At 44.3% G+C, this 6825-nt stretch overlaps 1 pseudogene across 1 annotated transcript; it reads left to right on the forward strand.

Moving 5' to 3' along the window:
* The first annotated feature begins 1273 nt into the window (after positions 1 to 1273).
* On the forward strand, positions 1274 to 1539 carry LOC309838267 (late cornified envelope protein 2D-like; annotated as a pseudogene). Its single transcript has one exon. The product of its transcript is annotated as a late cornified envelope protein 2D-like (transcript).
* Positions 1540 to 6825: the final 5286 nt, after the last annotated feature.

A 6825-nucleotide genomic window follows, 5' to 3' on the forward strand; every position in this document is an offset into this window, starting at 1 on the left:
TGAACTGGAAACCCCACCAAACAAAACAATTGACATTTGGGGCCATACAGGAAAACTGACATTCTGGGACTATGTATGATGCTCACATCCAAAAAGAATTCGGTGGACTATAGCTTCTCTTATAATGCCATTACAGATGGAGTATGTATATGCCAGTGTATCTAATCTACGTGTAAATTTATTAGCACTTCAGATTGAGAAAGCTGTTGATTTTATACTGAAATGATTGAGAATGAATTGTGATTTTATTTTGGGGGTCAAATTGTCTAAACTTTCTTCCCAGTTGTGTGAACTTGGGCAATTTGTTTAACCCTAGGAACCTCAGTTTTCTCTTTAGTGTAGTGGGAATATAAGTAGTACCTACATCACAGGATTATTAGGAGGATCAAATGGGGTCATATGTGTAAAGCACTTAGAACAATACCTAGAACAAAATAAGAGGTCAACAATCATTCGTTATTATATTATTTTCTGCTATTATGTGTACGTGTATGTGTGTGTATCTACATCTGTATATCTATATGTACCTGTTCTGTGTTCAATAGCCTCCCTGAGGCTCAGCATGGGGACGGGGTGCTATAAGGTCACCAAGGTGCTGGATGACACTGTTCTCCCTGGGATTGGATTGAGATGTCAAGTGGATGGAGAAAAAAAAAACGCCAGAAGTCCCCAGGGAGGATTCGCACCTTGAAGCTTCATCAGCATTTACAGCAAGTGTCAATGGTTGACCTGACAGCTGACCTCTGAGGCTGAGGTCGGGGTTCTTTCTACAGGGCCAGTAGGACAGAAGTCCTGACTTCTCTCCTGAGAGGGTAGGTGGGAGGGGTTCTCAGGAGAGTCACTCACAGCTGGACAGTAGCCGAGTTGGGAATATTTACGCCATAGAAATGGATAATGCTTCAAACCAGGCCCTTTTCTTTCTGGGGTGCTGGGTTAAACACAACCCAGAGCACTCCTAGTTGTCCTGGACGGCTAGCGGGGAGCACAGGCTTGTACTGAGGGAATGTGCACACCAAGGGGTTGTGAATTTTGGTGTTGGCATGTGAGGAGGGAGCAATCCCAGCTCCCCCCTGGAAGGAGAATAAGCTCAGCCTGTTGATTTTTTAATCCATGTATTTTCATCTGGAGGAAAGATGCAGTTGCTTCAGGTCACTGATGTAACTATGATCTAAACATCATTCCTCTTCCATATAGATAGTGATTTTAAAAGAGGTACAATTATGAATATTTAAAGAGTTTCCTCATCTTTTAGGTTAACTGAACTCCTACCAAGATGTCCTGCCAGCAAAACCAGCAGCAGTGCCAGCCCGCTCCCAAGGGTCCCCTAAGTGCCCCACCCCCAAAATGGCCACCTAAGTGTCCCCCAAAGTGCCCTCCCCAGTGCCCAGCCCCCTGTCCCCCTCCAGTCTCTTCCTGCTGTGGCCCCAGCTCTGGGGCAGGGGCTGCTACCTGGACCACCGCAGGCCCTTCTCCTCCACCGGTGCCGGCACCAGAGCCCCGACTGCTGTGAGCTGAGCCCTCGGGGGCTCTGGCTGCTGACCTGACCCTAGAGGGGCTGCTGGGGAACGGAATGACCGAGAACCTGCTATGGCCAGATGCCCCCCTCCTCCCTCTCATCTCCCAGGACAGGGGCTGACAGGGACCCCAGAGACTCACAGGGCTTCCTGGGGAGAGCCTTGTGTTCGGTTGGGCAGCCCAGAGGCTCAGCCTGGATATTAGCCTCCTTCCCTCTCTTCCCCGTGTTGGAATAAAGCTCTGATTTCCCCCCTACAAAACCTCTTGGTCCTTCTCCTCTTCTTCGTCATCTCTGACGTCCCCCAGAGTTCAGGGCCTCAGAAGCCTGCTGTTCATGATGCAGGGACAGGATCTGAGTGATTAGAAGGAAAAGCTGCTCTGAGGACTGATTCCCTCCAGGAGGGTCCCCTCCGGCCCCAGCAGCTTCGTCTTTCCACAGTAGGCTGTACACAGGTCCCTGTATTCTGTGTGTTCCGGAGGCTGAGAAGGGCTAGAAAGCACTGCTTTGTGCTTTGTGTGTTAGAAATTGTTCTACCACTACAGCGGAAACTCAAAATTATAGCAATGTAGAATAGAAAGCAGCCTGTCTTCACTCGTGTACAATGAAGTCAGAGGTAGGTGTCCCATGGCTGCTTTGTGGCTCCAAAGAGTCATCAGAGAGGATGCCTTTCTATCTTATTTCATCGTTAGCGCTGCTGTTTCCTGCAAGGCACTCTGATCTCAGGTGGCTGATGGTATTCTGAGCAGCAAGGCTGCATTTTAGGTGGGAAGAAGGGAAAAGTGTGGGTAAAGGTCTTCCTAGGTCATTATCCCTTTACTGAGCTTTTCTAAAGCCCAACAAGCCCTTGAATCCCACTGACTGCCTGTAGGAACAAGAGAGGTGGAGAAGTGTAGGGTTTTATATCTGGACACTATGGACATCAGTGTAGAGATTCTGTAAGTTAAGGATGAAGGGGAGAGTAAGCAGTGGACACACAACCAGTACATCTACGCATATTTGACTTTCTAGGAAAGACGGCCGGGTACTGGGTATCTGGAAGTAGCGACACAGACTCTCCTGGATGTGCTTCATTGTATCTGGGAGAGTTACCCAGGCAGCCTTTAGCATAAACATTTGGGAACATCATACCCACCGTGGCACCTGCATGGACTCTGAGGTATACACTGGGGCAGGTCCAGGTGGAAAACTAATCAGGCAGGAAGGTTGGGAGTTTCCAGAACTGCAGCAGGGCGTCTGGGGTGCTGTGTGGGGACAGGCAGAAAAGCTGGCTCATCTGCAAGTGAGGGAAACTCAGGGTTACTTCTGTCTCCTCACCTCTCATCCAGCAGCCACCCAGAGATGGACTGAGAACCAGGGTCTTGACTTGTGTCTCAGCACAGGAAGAGGGTGAAGTAGAACCTCAGAGCATCAGACTCTGGGAAGAGCTGTGCAAACACAATGCAAGTTTGGTGGGTTTTTTTGTTTGTATTTTGGTTTTTGGTTTTTTAAATTTATTTATTTATTTTATGGCTGTATTGGGTCTTCGTTTCTGTGCGAGGGCTTTCTCTAGTTGTGGCAAGCGGGGGCCACTCTTCATCGTGGTGCACGGGCCTCTCACTATCGCGGCCTCTCTTGTTGCGGAGCACAGGCTCCAGACGCGCAGGCTCAGTAATTGTGGCTCACAGGCCCAGTTGCTCCGCGGTATGCAGGATCTTCCCAGACCAGGGCTCGAACTCGTGTCCCCTGCATTGGCAGGCAGATTCTCAACCACTGCGCCACCAGGGAAGCCCCAAATTTGGTTTTTATAAAAGCTCCTTCCCTTCAAAAATATCTAGTGGAGGTTACTGTTATTATCCCCTCATTATTTTTTAAAAAAATATTAAAACTAGATTCACATAATTAGATTTCCATATTAATTCAAATAATTTTGAAATACCAACATGCTCAGTATAATTTTGATTGGAGTTGCACAAAAAGTACAATTTGCTTTGGGAAGAACTGACTTCTTTATAATATTCATTCTTCCCTTCCAGAGAAGAAACATGCCTCTCTACTCAACTTTCATTGTACATCTGATTACAAAGCCTTGTAGTTTCATTGATATAAGCTCTTAAGCTGGTATTAAGGTGATTTTTATTAAGATGATTTTCCCAGCTTTACTGAGATATCATTGACATATAATTGTGTAAGTTTAAGGTGTACAATGTGATGATTTGATAATGTATATGATATAAAATATTTACCATAATAAGGTTAGTTGGCATACCCTTAACCTCACATAAGTACCATTTTTGTTTTTGTTATGAGAGAAAAAGCAATCCAAGAGACGCTCTAGATGCTGGAGTTTACAGACTAGTACTTAATATAAAACTAATAAATATGTTAAAGAAAACAGGAGGATGAATCAGATGAAAAGGAGGAGAATTTCAACAAAGAACTGGAATCAATAAAAAAATCAAGTGGATATCCTAGAACTAAAGAATGTAGCATCTGGAGTTAGAAGCTTACTGGATTGATCTAATAGCAGACTGGGAATGCCAGAAGACAGGATAAGTAAAGAAAAGTCAAAAGAAGATATACAAACATATGCACACAGAGGAGAAATGCGGGGGTCGGGGGCAGAGTGAACAAGTCAAACGCATCATGCTTGAGAAGTCAATATGCATGTAACTGGAGTCCACAAGGAGAAGGGAGAATGAGACAGAGCAATCCTTGAAGAAATAAGGACCAAGAATTTTCAAAATCTGGTGAAAGACACAGAGGTTCAAAAATTTCAACAAACTTCAAGCATGATTCATCTAAAGAAGTCCTCATCTAAGCAAATTATAGTGAAATTACAGAAAACCAAAGCATATGTAGAATCTCAAAAGCAGCCAGAGTGGTAGAAACATAATTTTCAAAGGAGTAATAATAAAAATCAAGGCTGACTTTTCAACAGAAATTATAGACCTCGTATTATGATGGAATCACATCTTTAAAGTGCTAGAGAAAAGCATATTTATCATAGCTCAAAATTGGAAACAACGCAAATGTCTATCAACAGTTGAATGGTATGGTAAACAGAATAATGGCCCCCGAAGGATGCCAAAGTCCTAATCCCCAGAATGTGAATACTTTACTTAACAGGGGATTTTGCAGATGTGATTAAATTAAGGACCTCAAGGTGGGAAGATGATGCTGGATTATTTATGCGGGCCCAATCTAAATTACATGGGTCCTTAAAATCACAGAACCGGGCTTCCCTGGTGGCGCAGTGGTTGAGAGTCCGCCTGCCGATGCAGGGGACACAGGTTCGTGTCCCGGTCTGGGAAGATCCCACATGCCGCGGAGCGGCTGGGCCCGTGAGCCATGGCCTCTGAGCCTGCGCGTCCGGAGCCTGTGCTCCGCAACGAGAGAGGCCATAGCAGTGAGAGGCCCGCGTACCGCAAAAAAAAAAAAAAAAAAAAATCAGAGGACCTTTTCTTTTTCTTTTTTTAATTTATTTTATTTATTTATTTTTGGCTGCGTTAGGTCTGTTGCTGCGCGTGGGCTTTCTCTAGTTGCGGTGAGCAAGGGCTACTCTTGGTTGTGGTGCGCGTGCTTCTCACGACGGTGACTTCTCTTGTTGTGGAGCACGGGCTCTAGGCATGCAGACTTCAGTAGTTGTGGCACGTGGGCTCAGTAGTTGTGGCTAGCGTGTTCTAAGAGCGCAGGCTCAGTGGTGGTGGCGCACAGGCTTGGTTGCTCTGCAGCATGCGGGATCTTCCCGGACCAGGGCTCGAACCCGCCTCCCCTGCATTGGAAGGCGGATTCTTAACCACTGCGCCACCAGCAAAGCCCATCACAGAACTTTTTCTGACTCTATTCAGCAAAGGAGGTATAAATACTGAAGAATGGTCAGAAAGATGCAAAGTTGTTGGCTTTGAAGATGGAGGAAGTAGCCACGAACCAAGGAATACAGGCAGAGCCTCCAGAAGCTGGAAAAGGTGAGGAAGCAGACCCTGCCCTAGAGCCTCCAGAAAGGAATGCAGCCCTGCGTAGACCTTGATTTTAGCCCACTGATATCTTTATTGGACTTCTAACCTACAGATCTGTAAGATAATAAATTTGTGTTGTTTTAAACCACTAAATTTGTGGTGATTTATTATAGCAGCATCAGAAAACTAATACAAATGGATTTAAATATATATAGGGTATAGTCATAAAACACATCTATAAAAAGAGCAAACTCAACAATATAGATGAACCTCACAGATACAATGTTGAGTGAAAATAAGTAAGATACAAAATAGTATGTACTGTATGAGTCCATTTATTTCTATTTATGTGAAGTTCAAGAACAGGCAAGAGCAATCTGTGGTGATAGAGTTCAGAATAGTATTTAGTCTTTGCACTAAATGAAAAGGAGCATGAGGCAGCTTTTTGAGGTGCTGAAAATGTTCTTTATCTTGATCTAGATGGTGACTACAGAGGTGCATACATGTGTAACAATGCATTGAGTTCAACACAAGGTTTATGTAATCTGCTAGTTAAAGTTATACCTCTCTATAAAAAAAAAATAATGGGGAAAGGCTAGAATACTCACTTGTTGACACAGTTAGTAATCCGTAGAGTAAAAAATATTTTTTAAACTTCTTTTGTTTTTAATTTGTTGGTTGTCCACTAGAGGGCACCCCTGCACAAGAGCGAGTCTTCATTTAATGTTGCAGGTATGGCCATTGGCAGCCTGCCCCAGGCTGGCTTTACATACAGTTCACCTCCAACATTTCTCCCTCGTAGTCACTATGCCCTTTTAAACTATTTGTGGGAGGCACACATGTAGCCAGACAATCACGCTAAAGTGTGATAAGTGCTGTGACAAAATGTTTTTTTCAACTATTAGACAAGAGCAGATAAGGAATCTGGGGGGCCAGATCAAAGGATGAGCAAGGTTTAGCAATACCTAAATGCATGCAGTCTGTCTCTGTTTAAAAAGTCAAAGCCTTAACATCTGGAGATGTTTGTGTGAATTTTGACCCCTAAAAGTCTTAAGAAAGGATGTTCTTGAGTTGCCAGCATCAATATTTAGTATAAAAAAATTTTTAAGTGTGATAACTCTTTGGAACTCTCCCATGAAAAGAGGGCCTTCTTCTTCCATTTTTAGAAACTCCACACATCTCTACAGATCAAAGTGCAGTCTGTTCGCTATTTACTGTAGTCTGTTGCTATTCATTCTTTCTTTCTTTCAACAGTTACTGAGCACCTTACCATGTCCCAGGCCCTGTCATCCAGAATCAGAGGTAAGGATGCTAATCCCCTGTCCTCAAGCAGTTCACACACTGGGGGAGACAGACACGATCACCACACAGTCT

Source organism: Grampus griseus (assembly GCF_964374135.1).
Source record: "Grampus griseus genome assembly, chromosome: 1".
Classification (NCBI taxonomy): Eukaryota; Metazoa; Chordata; class Mammalia; order Artiodactyla; family Delphinidae; genus Grampus; species Grampus griseus.